General features: G+C 38.5%; 1 pseudogene; it reads left to right on the forward strand.

The window, feature by feature from the left end:
• The window catches only part of LOC122700801, a 118,292-nt pseudogene extending 113,593 nt beyond the window's left edge, over positions 1–4,699 (forward strand).
• Positions 4,700–18,749: the final 14,050 nt, after the last annotated feature.

An 18,749-nucleotide genomic window follows, 5' to 3' on the forward strand; every position in this document is an offset into this window, starting at 1 on the left:
TATAAATATGGTTTTTTTTTTATTTTTTTATGCATTAATAAATTATTTTTATTTTAACTATAAAGGAATAATTGACAAATATAATTGTACATAGCTAAAGAGATGATTGCATACGTGTATACATTAAGGACTGATGACCACGATGAAGATAATAGATCCATCACTTCTCATAGTTAACATAGATTCCTCTGTCATTTATGTGATGCGAAGGCTTAATATCTATTTTGAACTTTTTTTTTTTTTTTTGAACTTTTAAGTATACGATACCATATTATTAACTAGAGTCACCATGATATAATTTTATGCTCTAAATTTACTCATCTTATAACTGAAAATGTGTGCCCTTTGACCTATATCAGCTCATTTCCCCCTCCCCCCAGCCCCTGACAACTACCATTCTGTTCTCTGTTTCTATAAAATCAGTTTTGTTTTGTTGCTGGATTTTTAAGATTCCACGTATATCATATAGTTTTGCCCTTCTCTGTCTGACTTAATTTCCCTTTAGCATAAAGTCCTCCAGATTCATCCATTTTGTCACAAGTGGCAGTATTTCTTTCTTTTTATGGCTGGGTGATATTCCCCTGAGTATAAATACTGCATTTTCGTTATCCATTCATCAGTTGAAGGACACGTATGTTGTTTCCCTATGTTGGCTGTTGTGAGTGATGCTGCGTGAACGCGGGGTGCTGACAGAACCCAAAATGGAGCAGGATGCTATGGTCCTCCCCCAGTCCTCAAAATGATATTTTTAAAAAGATTTTTAAAATGAACCCTTCCTTGGCCCCATGTCCTTCTACTACTGCTCTATTTCTTTTCTCTCTCCTCCCCTCCCAATCCCTCTTAACCCATTTACTCTCTCTCAAGTCACAAAAGAGCTGCATGTATTTGCTGTCTGCACATCCATCTTTATTTCATCCTTTACTATCCACTCTGATTGGGCATAATGGTCCTTTTCAAGGTCACTATCATTTTCACTTTGCCAAAGTCAATGGTTAATTTTTTGTTCTATCTTGAATTCTCCTTGGATATTTACAAAGTCATTGTTCCCCCTTTTAAATTTCTGGCTCTGTGACAGCCTCTCCCCTGTTTTCAATCCCCTACTATCACATTACCCGCCAATCTTGGAGTGTCCATGGCTCTGTCCTTGGCTCTGTCATCATCTTTTTTGACATTCTATCCTCAATGTAATTCTCATCCCATCTTGACTTGAAAAACCACTCTGACATTCATAATTCTCCTACATCTCTTCTCTCATGACCACACTCGTATATCTAACTGCCTATCTAACATCTCCACTTACATGCAAATGACTTTTCAAATGGAAAGGGACCAAATTAGAATTCGTGCTTCCCACTCCCACTTTCCATACAGCAGAACTCTCTTCTTTGCAGCCATTCCATGTTCAGTAATGGGGCCACAACATCATCCGTTACTCAAATCAATGATGTAGGAGTCACTCAGATTTCCTTTTTGTTCCTAACATTCTACATCCATTAATTAGAAAGTCCTATGAGTCCTTCCCCAGAACCTATCCCAAATCCCATCTCTTCTTGTCATCTCCATGCCACCTCTCTTGTTGCAGCTACCTACCACTCCCCTGGGTCACTTCCACAGCTCTAAATCATCTTCCTGTCTCCATTCTTGCCAGTATAACCACTACAGTCCATCGTCTACAAATAAGGCTTCTAAAATGTAAACTGGATCATTCCTCTCTCCTACAATAAAATTCTATAATGGTCTCCATTATTTTTTAATAGACTCTAAATTCCTCCACTGGACTACGAGGTGATCTGACCTCTACTGACTTTTTTATCTCATGTTTCTTTATTCTCTTCATTATCTACTAGCTTTTAGCCAAACTGGCTTTCTGTCCGCCCCTGAAACACACCAAACTAGTTCTCTTCTGAGAGCCTTTCCATATTTGGATTCTTCTTCTTGAAGCATTTTTTCCCTATATCCTTGCAGAGTGGCCTTTGATTTTCTTGTCTGATTGAATAAACATAAATGACTGCTATAACTGCATTGTGCAATTTTTTAAAAGGCCAGGCAAAATCTTAACCTAAATGAATTTAATTTTATGAATGGAAATGAGGGTATCATTATGTTTGATGAAGGAGAAAGGGAAGTATAGTAGCTTCCTAGGCTGGACCAGTCAGACCACATATGCTTTCCTGGTTTTCTTTCTTCCTACCTTCACTTTTCTGCTTGTGGTAATTCAGTACTGGTAAGTTCATGACTTGGACCTCCCATGTCAACCCAGTTCACCATAATCTGGGAAAACTTTCTACTTGCTATCTCCCTGCCATTCCTCTGGACATCTCCTTGGGACATACTTCCAACCAGGCCTCAGAACCAGCTATATAATATGTGGGATCCAGTGAAAAATGAAAATGTGAGGCTCCTTGTTCAAAATTATTAAGGATTTCAAGATGGTGACAGCAGAGAATTAAACCAAGGGTGAATCCATTCTAAATCAAGGACTCTGGTGACTGCACAGGTCACATACCTTTGAAGTTAGTTCCTTAGGCCCTTCTTTGACATCAGGCTCATTTTCTCTCTGATGCATCTTCTAACATACCTTCCAATCTCTCCTCCATTCTGACTTCTCTCTCTTGATTCCTGTCCCCAATACAACATTAATCCAATGTGTGAAAGGTGAAATGTTAGAGTGGAGAGAAACATGGGCAGAAGGAGCTGGAAGCTTGAAAAACCAGAGAATGAGGGTAGAAACACAAAGTCTGGCAGGCAGGAAAATAAAAATGCTTGCTCACATTGTGGCAGGTAACAACCACCCAGTGCTTTAAAATCCCTGGATTCTGATATTTTTATATCTCTACAATCCTCCCAGTTTTGTTCATATAAGGGACTAGACCCATAGTAAGAATGGTGCTTTGTTACAGTTAATTAGCTCACCTTTATTGTTGTCATGAATGTTATCCTTTTTACATTGCCTGGAAGAAAAAATCTCTCTTGTTATTCCAGATGCACTGAGTCTCTTCTCCTTAATCTGTACACAAACTGAACTGTACAAATTTCCAGTGTTTCTTTGCCTGTTTCTTTTCACTGGGAGAGATTCATTTTGAAACTGAGTTCACACTTGAAGAATGAAGCCCAGCTCATTGCCAGCAGGCCTGGAATTCAGCTATTTTCAGTGCAAACAGGACTTGAGCTTAGATAAAAAGTAAAATATTGGGACAACCAGAAGGAACTGTGTAGACTCAAGAGACTTTTGTGTTAGCGTTTTCCCTTCAATGGCTACCTATATTTGATGGGTCAAATGTAATTTTCTCCTCTTTCCCTCTGGCATTTCTTCAAATAATGTGTGTCACCACTAACAGGCAGTTAGGTCACTAGAGGTACTTTCAATGCTTAAAAGCTTTCAGGGAATCTCATTTTCATATGAAAAAGAGGCTACTTCTTCTTTCTTTCTTTTTGGGACATCACAGCTGTCTCTCTCCTCTTCCCCTAACTTCCCAGTGACTTAAAAAAAAAAAAAATTAGTCTGCCTCTGACTTATTTTGGTGACTTGGATCTCCATGGAGATGCCTAGATTCCTAATATAAAATATCTTCTGTCCAATTCCAATTACCATTTACTTGAACAGTGAAAGCTGGCACAGAGATAATATTTTTGAGAATCCAAAAAGCTAGAATACAAATAATCTGAGGTGACAGTGGTGCCACTGCCTCTTGGCAGTACCTCGCACGTTCTCCAAGAAAACTTAGTTCTAAAGTATGTCACCCTACTTTCAACAATGACCTGTGCCTCTCATCCCTTCTGTGGCATGAATCCTAAGCCTAACTTTAAACTGACACCAGGCACCTAAGCTCTTTCTCCAGCCTGCCATGTCGGAGGGTTAGTTCACAATCTACAGGCGCCTCCATGACAATTTGATGCATGAGTAAGTTTGGGTCCCCCTGGTCAATGTAGGCTCCAACTGTCCCCAAGAAGAAGGAAGGAAAGAAATCTCTGAGCCAGAAATCAGCAAATAAGAGTAGCTGAGGGCACGCAGAGGTCCTGTCGCGGGCTACCAGAGCATGCTGAATGGAGTGTGCGGTCAGCTCGCCTCTGTGCTGTGAGGGACAACCCTGCTGCCATCCATGGTCACCAACTCCCTGCCCCCTCCCAAGGTGTCTGTATGCACTGGGGTCATCACACTCTGCAAGACAAGAGCGAGAGGAAGGAGAAACCACCCCACTCCTTTGACCCAGTGCTACTTGAGTTCCTAGTGTGCCTGCTCTCCAAGAAGCCACTCAGATATGAAGCATGAACAAATGAATTGATCAATGAAGAGTTAGGAATAGCCTGTTCAATTATTGATGGGATTCCTAACATGATACAACAGGCAGCTAGGATGACACATCAAAATAAGAAGCAAGAAGAAATGGAGCATTAGATCATATTTAAAAACAACAACACACAACTAAATATTCTAAATACCATCTACATTTTAAAAAGTCAGAGTAGCAGGTAATAAGTGGAGGAGAAGAATATTTCTGTCTCCTCCTATGTTGACTGTTTTTACTCTGTTGGTAATCTTTGGCAGGACTGTTTTACTTGGCCTCTGCGAAAGAGAAGTTCCCACAGGGCTGCATTAGCACCGTCCTTTTACAATCTGCTCTTGCCAATTACCATATCTGTTTATGTGTTCTTCCACCTTTGGACTTAGATGGGTATTAAACTTTTCAGGCATAATTAATGCAATCAGAGCCAAGATGGTATATCCTAATGATATGTTTGAATGTCTATCTCTGAAAGCTCAACTACATGGAAATACTGGAAACCCACTTAATTTGCAGGAAAGATGCTTTGCCTAGCTTCTGTCAAAGGCTTAAGGACTATGGGAGGATTAAGCTGCAGAGGCTTCTTCATTGTACTTTGGTTTTGCCCATGTTTTTTGAAGGTTGTCATTTATACCTCAGGTATCAGAAGAAACATTTCAACAAAGTGCCTTGGAAATTAACAGCCCCAACCATCATCTGATGACTTACCCCATTCATAATTAAAAGTTCTCAATATTAAATTTTATGTCTATTTTAGATTCAAAGTCTTTGGTAAAGTCACATGTTAAAGATGACTGAAATAATTCCAAAGGAGCAATGTTGGAGTAGCTGTAGAGAAATGCATTTGAACTAATGTGACATAAAATTGTAATAAAATGAAAATTCCATGGACTTGCCAAAATTCAGTTTGTAAAATCACCTTCATTTCTTTGGCATCAAATGCTTACATTAATTGTAATAAAATAAGATATTGATGCTTTCAAAAAAAAAAAGAAAAGAGTAACCCATTCAAACTAGATAGAACAGAAGAACATTTCTTGAAATGCTGTAATAGTAAATCACTGAATCCATAAGTAGGAAATGGACCTTAGGAGATGTGACCAGACACAGGCTCTCCCCTCCCCATCTCTATTCTCTCTCTTCACCTCTCTCACTCGTTTGCTCAGGTATTCAACATTAGTATACATAGTTGGCAAGAGTGTGGACTCTGGCACTAGACTTTCTAGCTTTCCATCTTAACTAATCTGTGCTTCAGTGTTCTCTTCTGTAAAATAGTATGTAGTAACAGTATCTACCTCAAGGTGTTATAAGGATTAAATGAGTTAATACATATAAAGTGTTTTGCTCAACACTTTGTATCTATTAAGCTCCTCTCAAAATAAGCTTTCTCTGCTTGTTTATCAGTACTCATGACTCAAGCATAGTGACCCCTGTTCTGGTTTTTATAAGGTCCAGAGATTAGTCTTTCTTATTCAGAAAAATCTTGAGTGTGTACATCTTTGAAGAAAGCAAAGTCTCTGTCTATGTGAACTGATGTTAAACCCTGATGTGATGTGAAACCCCAAGAAGCAGAATTATCTGACTCTTAAGTCATCATGGACAATGAGTTGCTAGAATCATAGAGAGATTCAATACACCTAGTCATGTTGATGAAATTTGCATTTTGCTAAGTTCTTAAATACAATTATCTATAGGCATTTGTTCAAAATCCTTCTGAATATATATACAGGTATTTATATGAATGCATTTATATGAATAGATATATAGCCCTATGCATATATGTATATAACATATACATAAATGTCTTATGCTGTGAGTTATATGGCTATGTATAGTATCATGAGAATTCATGATAATCCAAATATCACATAAGATTAAATTTAAAAGTATTAAGATCTGACTCATTTAAATTCTAGTAAGGTTAAAAAAAAATAAAATGCCCCTCTAGGCACAGAGTTACAGTCTCTGATTTTCAGCTTCAGATCATCTACTGAGCTGATGAGAATAGAGAGATCTTTGACTTTTTATAAACTGAAGTATTTCTCTTTTCCTCCCTGGATCTCTATCCATCTTTATTTTTCCTATCTCCAAAAAAAGAAATCTTATTATAATTCCTTTACCTAACACTTCTCACCCCCACTGGCATCAAACAAAGCTGCCATCTCTGAAATTCTTCTTTGTTGCAGACACAAACCTTCTCTGCACATTAAGAATCAAAGGCTAAAAAGTCATCTGCAGCTTTTCCAGCTCCCAGCGGATAACTTGATCCCCTGCAAATGCAATCCAGTCATCTCAAAAAATCCTGAGAATTTAACATCTCAAAAGAACCCATATTCAGTAGAGTGTTTTAAACTCCTTCAAATTCTATATGTAAAATCACTATGCTCTAAAAGGTTTCAGATTAATTTGTTCCAAAAATATTAGACTGCCACCCACATTCAAACTGACTTGCTATGGAAGGAGAATGTAATTTAAGCAAGAATTATGTCTGCACTTAAAAGTCTTAAAATTAAGAAGTAAAGTCTACACAGAAACTATACATTAAGGGAGAAACTATCAAGGGTCAGGGCAATTATTCTATATCCTTTAATTGTCATGTCACGCATTTGAAAACTAGAATTTTTAATGGCTTGACAAAAAGATTCAAAGTAACACCAAAATTAATGAGCAGTAATTACAATAACATAGTACAGAAAAAGAGTCTATAAGTGTATGAGGGACATGTTCACAGAATAGCATTACCATTTCCTGTCAACTCTTCAGTTTCTGCCAATTGATCAGAACAGTATTGCCTGACTCTGTCCTTTTCGGATAATCAGAAGCAAAGTTCTCAGAGGTTCTAGGGAAGAGGCAATCTCTCTTTCATGCTTTGACTTTGTCCTGCCTTCTTTGACTCTGTTCTACTATCTTATTTCTTACATCAAATTGGGCCAAACCCTGCCCCATATCCCATTGCATCAATACACAGCACTGTAACGTTGCATCACCTCAACTGTAAGGAACTATATCATATACATCTGCATCAGCTTGGGCTCTTTTGTTGCCAATGAACAGAATAACCAGTCATCCCAGTTTGCCCAGAAATGAGAGGTTTCCTGGGATGCAGGACTTTAAATGACAAAAATGAGGAAGTTCCTCACTATAGATAGGAAATTCAACTCAAACTGGCTCAATTTAAAAGGAAAATCATGAGCTTACATAGAAGGGGAAACATGAAGCTTTGGGAATGCCTAGATCCAGAGGCTCAAAGATCATCCAAGTAGTATCTTTCCATTTCTTGGTTCTGTCTCCTATGCCCTCCCTCCTCTCACCCTATGCTGGCTTTCATTTCAAATCCCAAATGGCAGCATGTCAGTCCCAGTCTAAAAACCTCCCAGATTCAAATGTAGAAGAAAAAAAAAAAAGTTATGCTTCTTCTATTCCCAACAGTCTGAACAAGGGCCTAGTTTTTATTGGTCCAAGATGGGTCATGCATCCATTCTTAAACCAAACCCTGAGCCAAAAGGAAAGAAATGCTGGTTTGCACAGGCATAGGTCACATGCCCACTTATGCATCTAAGATTGGGGTCAAGCCCACCCAAACAACAGGAACAAAGAGAGAAGACATGGCAGCTCCTCCAAAGGAAACACCAAAGTAGACAAAAGTAGATTCTGGGAAACCAATAAATACTTTAACAATTCATGCAACAAAATTTGGTGCTATCCCTGAGCCACTATTATGGAGAATAGCTCCACTGAGAAGTATTGGCTTTAGAAAATGTTGATGGGAGGGACAGTTGACTTAAGGGTGATGGGTAACAGAGCTGGGCAGAAACAGTGGGTGTACATCAACAATTGAGTAACACTGATGCTATTGATCTTAGGATAGTTTTTCAGAGATCTTCTACTGCTTTTACTATGCTTCATAGTGAAATTCTCTGAATTTTTCAATTGCTCATTCTTGTTACTAGGCAAAGGCATTGTATGTATTAGGTTGGTACAAAAGTAATTGTGATTTCGGACTGTGAATTTTAAATCATTAAAACCAGGCTCAAACACATCTTTATTAATCAAAATAGGAACCATTACAATCAACACATTTTTGCCAAAAAGAAATATGTTTGTTTATTCCTGTAGCGTAAAAATCCATGCTTCAGGATTCAGTGAACTCTTGGAAAGCATTTTCTACCTCCTGCTGGTTGTGGAAGTGATTTCCTTGCAAAAAGTTGCTTGAAGAAGTGGTAGTTGGTTGGAGAGAGGTCAGGTGAATATGGCAGATGAGGCAAAACTTTGTAGCCCAATTCGTTCAACTTTTGAAGCATTGGTTGTACAACATGTGGTCAGGCATTGTCATGGAAAATTGAGCCCTTTCTGTTGACCAATGCCAGCTGCAGATATTGCAGTTTTCAGTGCATCTCATCGATTTGCTGAGCATACTTCTCAGATGTAATGGTTTCTCCATCTCAGACGTAATAGTTTCTCTAATGGGATTCAGAAAGCTGTAGTGGATCAGACGGGCAGCAGACCACCAAACAGTGACCATGACCTTTTTTTAGTGCAAGTTTGGCTTTGGTTAAGTTCTTTGGACCTTCTTCTTGGTCCAACCACTGAGCTGATCATTACTTGCTGTCATATAAAATCTATTTTTCATCGCACATCACAATCCAATCAAGAAATGGTTCGTTGTTGCACAGAAAAAGGGAAGTCGACACTTCAAAAATGACAATTTTTTTTTTCGGCCAACTCATGAAGCTCCCACTTATCGAGCTTTTTCACTTTTCCAATTTGCTTCAAATGCCAAATGACCATAGAATGGTTGCCACTGAGTTCTTTGGCAACTTCTCAAATAGTTGTAAGAGGATCAGCTTCAATAATTGCTCTTATTTGGTTGTTGTCAACTTCCAATGGCCAGCCACTATGCTCCTCTTCTTCAAGGCTCTGATCTCCTTTGCAAAACATCTTGAACTACCACTGCACTGTTTGTTCATTAGCAGTTCCTGGGCCAAATGTGTTGTTGATGCTGCAAGTTGTCTCCACTGCTTTATGACCCATTTTGAACTTGAATAAAAAAATCACTCAAATTTGTTTTTTGTCTAACATCATTTCTATAGTCTAAAATAAATATAAAATTATAGCAAGTAATAAGTCATTAGCAAAAAAAAAAACCAAACATAAAGCAAAAAATGTGCATTAAAATGATGTATAACATAGCCACATTTATTTAAGAATGTATTCCAGTATCAAATGGCAAAGTTCAACAACGCAAAACTGCAATTATTTTTTACCAACCTAATAGTTCAGCCACAGACATGGAGAAGGCAGATGTTATGTGGATGTCAGAGGATGGTTGAACTTTTAGCTCCAGACCAATGTCTACATTGAAATTTTTTCAAATTGCCTCATCTGTTTTTGACTGAAGTGACAAGAATGAACACTTGGCTTTGTCATGAAGTCATAAAATTCATTTCAGTCTGGTTTTAAAAGATGCCAATTGGGGCCAGAAATTTAAGAACTGTTAGTAAGAATTAAGTCTTGATTAAAAATAAGAGAAACAATTTCAAATCATACTCTCTAGCTGACTTCATGGATTTCTGAGGGAGTGGGATGCTAATCACTCAATTTTATGGAAAATAAAAATAAAAACAGGTGTCATTAAGACTGTACCTTTTCTAAATCTTAGGTAGGGAAGAATAATGAAATAATCTCTTAAAATGCCTTGGTCCTCCTGGGAATGAAACAACAGCCAAGTCTCAGAGTTCCACAGGTGGCCTATTCATCTTAAGTTTTCTTGGGAATGAAGCGTTTCATATTTCTAGCATTTTTCTGCTTTCCCATACAATGTTCTCATTCAGTTCTCACAACAAACCTGTGAGGTTGGCAGATAATCTGTTCCATTTGCAGATAGAAGCAGCTGGCCTGCAGAGTGGTTAAATAGCTTGGCCAGGGTTACACAACTAGCTCAGAGACTTAAGACCACCCACCAGGGATTGGGATTTTTTTGTTATAACTGCCAAATACCATCCAGAGTGAGTTGGGTAAGTTAGTAGTTTTGCTTCTCCACATGTGGAGCATGCCCACATACGGAGTAATTTGTTAATTCTTTCACTTATTGTTGACTGCCGGCTCCATTCTAAGGACCACGCGGGGTGACAGAGTTACAGAGATGAATGAGGCACAGCTCCTGTCTTCAGTGAGCATTCAGCCCACGTGGTTTCTTTTCCTTCTGTGTTACCAGAAAAAGTTAAATATAAATGATTTTTGGACTGTGCGTCATTTTTTTTGCTTTGCATAATTCCATTGTAATTATTATAAATTCAGAGAGCAAACATAATAATTGTAACTCTTGACTATGTTCCCAAAACTGTGCTAGGTACAAATTTAATTCAGTTTTCAAACCAGATGTGCAGAGCAAATATAACTTATTCAATTTGTCTACAATTTATCTGGTCTTCCTTCCAAGGCCCAATGCTTTGCTTAAGAAGAAAAAAATAACAATTCTTGTTCCAATTCCATTTTGAGCTTAATAATAATAATAATTTAAACTGTCCCTTAGGTAGTGTTCCTGCAACATCCGGGAAGCAAATCAAACCATTCTGAAAAATCCTATTTTAAATGTCAGAGGTTGAATATCACCCCTTCTCTCTTTGTATTTTTTTCTGAAACAAATGCTAATTCATCCTTCCCCAAGCTCACATTGCTTCATGAGTACTTCCCAAGATAGATGTCCCATGCAACTAAGGTCTTGTACTCTCAAAAGCTAAAAGGAAAAATTTATTAATCATTTAAAAATATAGCTCCTGTGAAACATATATTATCCCCCAAAGCTTTCATGGAAGCTCTAAGGAAGAGGTGGCATTACAGATGAGTTAGCGAAGAGATGGGGAGGCTTAATGCCACATTTGAAACCACAAAGCAGATTCATTTTCCTGGGCACTTAATGATTTAGCCAAAATACTACAACTCCAGGTGTGACCATGTGGGTCTGGCAGGAAGAGTGGCTTTCATGTGGCTTTCCTATCAGTGAAGGGCATTTGCTGTCCATTGTGCAGAGAATGCTTCCTTTATGTGTGGATCTCTAGAGCCCAACATGGTGCCTGGGCATACAGTAGGTGCTCAGCAAATGTTTGCTGAGAGTTAACTGCTTGCAATCACTCTGGGAAGTTTTTTTTCTTCCTCAATGTCCATTTCACAGATGGGGAAACAGGCACAAGGACACAATGCTGGTGGTGGCCAAGCTGGGTTTGGTCCCAGCTCCTGATTCCCAGGCTGATCCTCTTCCTCTGCCCCTCAACTTGTACAAAGCTCTGAAGCATGTGTGAATCCCGCAGGAAACCACATTGAATCAGCGTTAAATTGACTGTTTTGGACATCTGGAAACATTCTTGAGGGCATGCAAGAGTCCTATCACTGAACCAGAAGACAGGCCCAGAGGCTAGAGAGCACAAACTGGGGACACAAGTTCTGCAATGCCTCCCCTCAAAGAAGATATTAACACCCAAACCCAGGCCAAATTCTGGATTTCCAGTCTTGTATACTATCTGGTAGCAAGATAAATTAACCCTGATTTGCCATGTTGTGCAGTGTGTGCCTCATAAATGGTGATAACACTAGGCCTAACCACTTGACTCATGTTAGACTATTTGATGACCACAGCAACTCCCTCAAACAAGTATTATTATCCACATTTTACAGATGAGACACTGGGGCTCAGTATAGTTCACTTTCACAATGTCAAAGAGATCTCAGGGTGGTCTACTTCTGGAAGTCTTTTGAGAACTGTGCTTCTGCCTTCTAATAGAATAACTATTGTTCTATAACCCCTGAGTACCTTAGTCATTAGTCAAATCAAGAACCTACTTTGGTTTTCGGCAAGGTTCAGATAGCCTCTAAAAGGCTGCAAGCCATATTGCAGCATGAGCAGAAAATACTGCTACTGAAGTTGGAGCTGGCAGAAGCCAGCCTGATGGCCCCGACAGGGTCATAGGCTCTGTGGGAATATGGAATGTACAGCAGTGTGGCCTTATGATGAGGAGTTGCTAAGGCCAGATTCTACTCCAGGCTCTACTTTTTCTTAGCTCTGTGTCCTGGGACAAGGTAACTAACTCTCTGTGCTTTGTACTTCTCATTCCTAAACTGTGATTATGGTACAGAGACACTGAGAGGATCAAATGAGACAACCCTTGTAAAATGTCGAGCCCCACTGCCTGGTATGTGGTAAACATTCAAATTATGTCACCTAAATAGACAAAAAGGGGATAGAAGAGGTGGCAGAGGGCAGGAACAGCCACAAGACATACTGAGTTAAAACCTGGAAACTAGAGAAAGCTGGTATACCTGGGGAATGATTTTAACGTCTTTCTCATTTTTCATGGTTTTATGTTCATCTTTCCCCAGTCCTGTTAACTCTCAGTCTTTGTTAACACAGACCTTTCAATAATAATTGCCAAAATGTATTGGATACTTATATGTGCCAAGCACTGTGTGAGCTACAGATGAATTATGTTAACTCCTAAACATTTTGTTGAACAGTCAGTATTTAATCCCCACTTTACAAATGAGGAAATGAAGCAGAGACATGAAGCATCTTGTTTACTAACAAGGGGGTGGACCAGGATTTGAACTCAGCTGGATATCTCCCGAGTTTTCACTCTTAATCACTCAGTGCCTCTTGATGCTGCTGCGTCTGCTAACCACCACCCACACCATCATCCTCCTGATCATCATCATTATTATTATTATCACATCTAACTTTTATTGAGCTAAACACAGCCTTTCAGGATTGCTTCAAGAGCTTTATGTATATGAACATGTTTAATTCTCATACTCTTATAAAGTAAATACACTTAGCATCCTCATTTTTTTTTTTGCATCCTCATCTTATAGACAAAGAAAGGAAGTGCCTTACTCAAGGTCAGCCTGCTGTAAGTGGTCCAGCCACAGTTGAGATCCAGGCAGTCTGGCTCTAGAGCCCATCAACTCAATATTTTGTCAGTAGAACACGTCATGAATGGTTTTGTTTGCCACCATCTACAAACATTTTTCATATTTTCTATTTTGAGTCTCACTGCCATCCTTTCAAGGAGGATACCTCTTATACAATGAAGAAGGAAGTTGAGCCTCAGAGATGGGATGTACTCAAGATCACCCAGCTGATCTATAGCAAAGCCAAGAGTAAGCAGGTCTGTCTACCTTCAAGCACAGTGCTCTTGCTATGATTCCTCAGCTGCCAGTAACTACCCTGATTCCACCCCATCCTTATTCTCCTTCCCACTCCACCACAGACACCTGATAGATACCCTCTGACTAATTTCTCTTTGTACTGCCCTTATCCTAGACAAGCACCTCAAGTGTGGTCATCTTAAGTCAAACATCTCTAGCATCGTCTAACTTCACACTGGTCCTTAGTTAAAAATCAACCTGAAAAATCAAGTCATGTTAACCTATCTGGAAAAACAGAATTTAATACTAGATTTGAGTGAAGAAATAATATTTTAAAGCTAAAACCTTAAGCAAGTGCCAGGCCAGCAGAACAGATTGGTTAAGTTCTTCTAAAAATCTCTATCACCATACCACATGCCTGGTTGACCACAAGGGAAAATTGTTCTCTCCTCTCTCTAGCAGGTGCTTAGCTTCAGGAGGAATTAAAGATTGATCTCAGTTCATTCCTCCTTTATCTTCAATCCAAAGAGGAAGTGGCAGGCAGGCCTGTAACGCAGGCATCATACAACAGTAGAAATATTTCTTCCCTGTCCCATAGCTTCATAAAGAGAGTGGAACAGCTGAGCTAGATGGAGATAGCACCTGAGACTGAGGCAATAAAGGCCAGTAAGTGCCAAATTACTCCTTAAAATAGAGAGAATACATAGACCCTAGAAGAGAAGTCTGAGAACCCAACATCATAAGTTTCCATTTAAACCACAGTCATGATGAAACCAGCAAAGGAGAAAGAAAGAATGGAAAATAATCACTCATCCAGTCATTAATATGACTGTATGCCTATAGATTAAATTTGCAAAAGTTATATATTGCTATAGTGGTCATCATATAGCAAGTATTTTAACTAGATACCTCTTTTGGCAAAAGGGACTATACTACTTTTTTTGTATCTCACACAGTGCCTGGCAAATAGGAGAAATACTCAAGAAAATATTTGTTGATATCAAATCATTGATTCATTGAAGCACTGATTCAATATTTATATTGATTCTAAACTTGCCAAGTTAAACCTCTCTTTTATTGTCATTCACTAATTTGCAAATATTTGCAAATGCTACTATGTGCCAGATACTAGGATGCACATTTTAAAAATATACTCAGTTACTGATCCTTAGGATCATACAGTCCAGAGGGAAGACTGTGAAGAAATAATTACAGATAAGGGCAGGATATATAAAGAGAAACCAGGACACTAATGATGTATAGATAAGTCACACTGACCTTGCTTGGGATTTTCAGGACCTCTTCTTTAAGCAAAGGAGGTTTCATCTCAGACCTAAGTGAAATTTACTGAGTCAGAGAGAGAGCAAAGCTGGAATCCAGGAATGTGTGAAAGTTAAGATGTTAGAGAAGAAATGCTACTTTAGAAGTAAACAAAGGAAGCGTGACAAAAGTAAAACAAAACAAAACGAGAGAGAGAGATCAAGGATAGGACCTTAGATGACTTCTAAGCCATGGCAAAGATTTCAAGTGTTATCCTAAGAGGATTTTAAAAGATTTCTTGCTGCCCAGAGGAGGACAGATAACCAAGAATGGATAACAGGAAAAGCTGCTCTACTGCATAGGAGCAATAGTATAACAGGTGACTTCATTCACCAGCAAACAGAAATTGCTCAGATGGGTAATACCTAAATTTGGACAACCTCCAAGCCACATTTGTGGGATTCTTCCCAACAATCTTCAGAATTTGAAAAAGGAAATAATAAAAGCTTGGTGAACAGACAGAAAGATCACATGCTGAAGGGTAAGTGGGAGAAATTAAACTATTAGTGTATGAGTGCCAAGTGCCTTCTAAGTGACCATGGATATTCAGGTAAATGTGTCTGATTGAACAATTACTGAAATAGCAGGCACCCAGAGGACAAAATGTACTCAAGTAAGTCTCTAATTAACAGACAACGTGGTGTTGACTGATGCCCTGTTAGGTTCTGAGCCTGGGTGTACAGATGGCAGCCAACATCTAGGCAAAAGATTAAATATTCAGTGACCATCTGGATAGGCCTTGCCACCACACCAGACGTCTGGATCATTGGAAACATCTGGAATATTGACCTGACTTTCTGCTTTTCCTAGGAAAATTTGCAGCACTGCAAGTCTAGCCACAGGGACTCAGAGAGATTACAATTATCCACTGGCCACTGTAGGTGTTCAGAGAAATGAGTGCCCAGATAATTTGAATGGATTTCTATGTTTAGGCTAGCTGCTTCAACATCCAAGAATCTAGCTTTTCTTTCCTCATCAGAAAAAAACTTGATCCTAGAGTGCTATGCTAAAATGCAAATGCCTCAAAGTCAGCTGTCATTCCAAAACAGATTTAAATTCCCAATTCTTGAAACATGGTCATCAAACCCACTGTTTTACAAGGTGAAATATTAATGAATCCTGAAATGAACCCTCTTCAGATTGAGGTATCTAAGACAGTGACACCTAACTCAGCTGAACGCAGGGACGTCCAGTGTCCTGCAGAGTTAGCTTTGCTTGGTTACTTCCATTTAGATGCCATAAACTAGTACTTCCCTACTTGGTGTCCTCCAGTGCAAAACAGAAGTAGAACTAGAAGTTTAAGGGCAGTATCTGAGTCCTGATCAAGAATCTTCCTAAGGACACTGAAAGCCAACTGGGAGGTGAGCTGTAAAAACTACAAAAATCTCAGGAAACTCAGAATCGTACCATCAGTTAATATACTCATAACAAGATTGGAAAAAGCTCATCATGTAAAGATAAAATGCTACAATTTTTCCTGATTAGGAAACTACCATGGGATTATAGTAAAAATAAATTGAGGAGGATAAAGAAGGATAGTAATAAAAAGGCATAAATAATAAATTTACACATAATCACCCTACTGAAAGAGAAATGTCATTAAAATCAGGTAAATTTCCTTTCTGTCTTTTTCCTTCTTGTGTGAATATATGTTTGTGGGTGTGTACATGTGTGCCCACGTGATTAATATTTAACAAAATTGTGATCAGCACATATTGTTTTGCATCCCGGTTTTCAAAATGAAGAATATTTTTTTTCTTTATTATTTTAAGTAAATTTGATCTTTAAAGGCTACCTAAGAATTCATCCATAAGGTGCTTTGTTGCTGTTGTTTAGTCGTGAAGTCATGTCCGACTCTTTTTGTGACCCCATGGACAGTAGCCCACCAGGTTCCTCTGTCCACGGGACTTACCAGGCAAGAATACAAGAGTCAGTTGTCATTTCTGTCTCCAGAGGATCTTCTCAACCCAGATCAAACCCACGTCTCATGCATTGGAAAGTGGATTCTTTACCACTGAGCCAAGGCCTGAATTTATTTAAGCACTGAGACACATACATAAATAGGAATTGGGTAGCCCTTTGGTATTTCTAGTATGTCTGCCAAGGACTTTCACTTTGTTTTTAAAGAAGAAAAAAATGACAATTTGTTAAAAGGCCTTTTTCTAAGCAATAATAAATACAAGTCAGAATGGTTTCTGTAAGATTCTAAACTTGAGGAATTTAATAGTCTGCTATTCTTTTATCCCTCCAGATGTGATAGAATGAGTGACTATCTTCCTTATCTTGAACTTAAAAAAAAAAAAAGTTGCAAACTTTGAAATTTATCTTTTCAAAGAGAAAATACTCACACTTGCAATCTCTGTCTGCCTTCATTTATAGAAATTCTAAGACAAACTGAAGGAGGAAGAAATTGTGTCTCAAGAAGAAACACTTTTCGTATCTCTAGAATTTGGGAAAAAAGTTCATGGAAGAGAACCAAAGTGCTACCCTGAATTCACACAGTGAACTGATTAAGCTTGATTCTTTTATCTGCAGACATAGGGAAAAAACAAATCTTAAGAAATCAGAAGGAAATATTGATGGGATTGCTTTAAACAAATAGAAATGATTTATGAACACCTATAAGTCCTAGAATGTCCACAAGCCCTTCCCATCCACCCTGCCATCTACTTCCTCTGCTATAATCTTAGTTCATGCCCTGTCCCTCCAGGCACACCCCCATAACCTCTCCCCCTTGTACCCTGTGTCCCAGAATAGCTAAGCACAAGGTAGAAGGGAACAGAGTAGAATGTGGGCAGGTCTTGTATTTTCATTTTCATCACATGTGTGGAGGTTCTGAACATGCACGTCAGGTGAGATACATGTTTAAAACATAGATTCTTAGTTCCTTATACCCAGAAACCCCGACTTAGTAAGTCTGGCAGAGATCTTGGCCAGATTCAGAGATCTGAATTTTAGCAGCTCCCTAGGTTACTTGAGATTGAAAAATCACATAAGTAGAATATGAGATAGCAAAACCAGAGAAGTAGAATTAAGTGACATTATTTTTAAAAATTCTCCATCTCCTAAAAATCTTGAAAATAAAAACCTAAATATAGTTCTTAATTGCTGATTCCACTGCCCCATTCCTTTAGTTTAGTTTTCTAGTCTTCGAGGTGGGGAATGGGTGGGGCAATTTTAAGAAAACACAAATAAGACTTAAAGCCTGTTTCTCATATTTAAAGTGAAGCTTCAAAGAAAGTTTTTCTGGAACCTCCATGTTTCCTAAATGGGTAACATCACCCTCTGTACCCAAAGCTCTAGCCACACTGGATAATTCCCAGTTTCCTCTCTTATGATAGGTATCTTTCCCCACAATTGTTTTTTCCTTCTTTCTCCACTTGGTGATTCCCTCCTCATCCTACAAACCAGTTTCAAATGCTGACCTGGGACACCTTCCATAATAACTCTGCAGAATTCATGACTCATTCATTCATCCAATTATTAATTGACTTGAGAGATATACTGAGAACTTACTATGTGTTTGGCATTTGGGAGAGCTTGAAAAACAAAATTTTGTATCTGTCATCAAGCTTACATTACTCCTCCTCACAGCATTTTGTTTGTAGCTAGCTGTTGGAGCTAAATTTGCTGAGTACTTTGTTTGCTCCAGGCTCCATGCTAAACATTCTACAGGCATTGAAACCTATGAGATTCATTAATCCCATTTTATGTATGAATGAACTAAGGCAAAGAGAGGCTAAATACTTTGCCCAAATCTCACCACAAGGTGAAATCACAGAACTGGGGTTTGAATGCAGTTAGACTGAGTTCAGAGGCTTTGCCTCAATCATTCCATGATATTCTTCCTATATCTTCACCACTCTTTCACTGTACAGTATTATGATTAGATGTTTATCTCACTGTTTTTCTCATTACATATTGAATAGCTCCACAGAAAGCACAAAGGGAAAATCTATTTTATATCACTTAGCACCTGGCATATAAAATGTACATTAAAATATGATT

This window comes from Cervus elaphus, chromosome 9 (assembly GCF_910594005.1).
Source record: "Cervus elaphus chromosome 9, mCerEla1.1, whole genome shotgun sequence".
NCBI classification, from domain to species: Eukaryota; Metazoa; Chordata; class Mammalia; order Artiodactyla; family Cervidae; genus Cervus; species Cervus elaphus.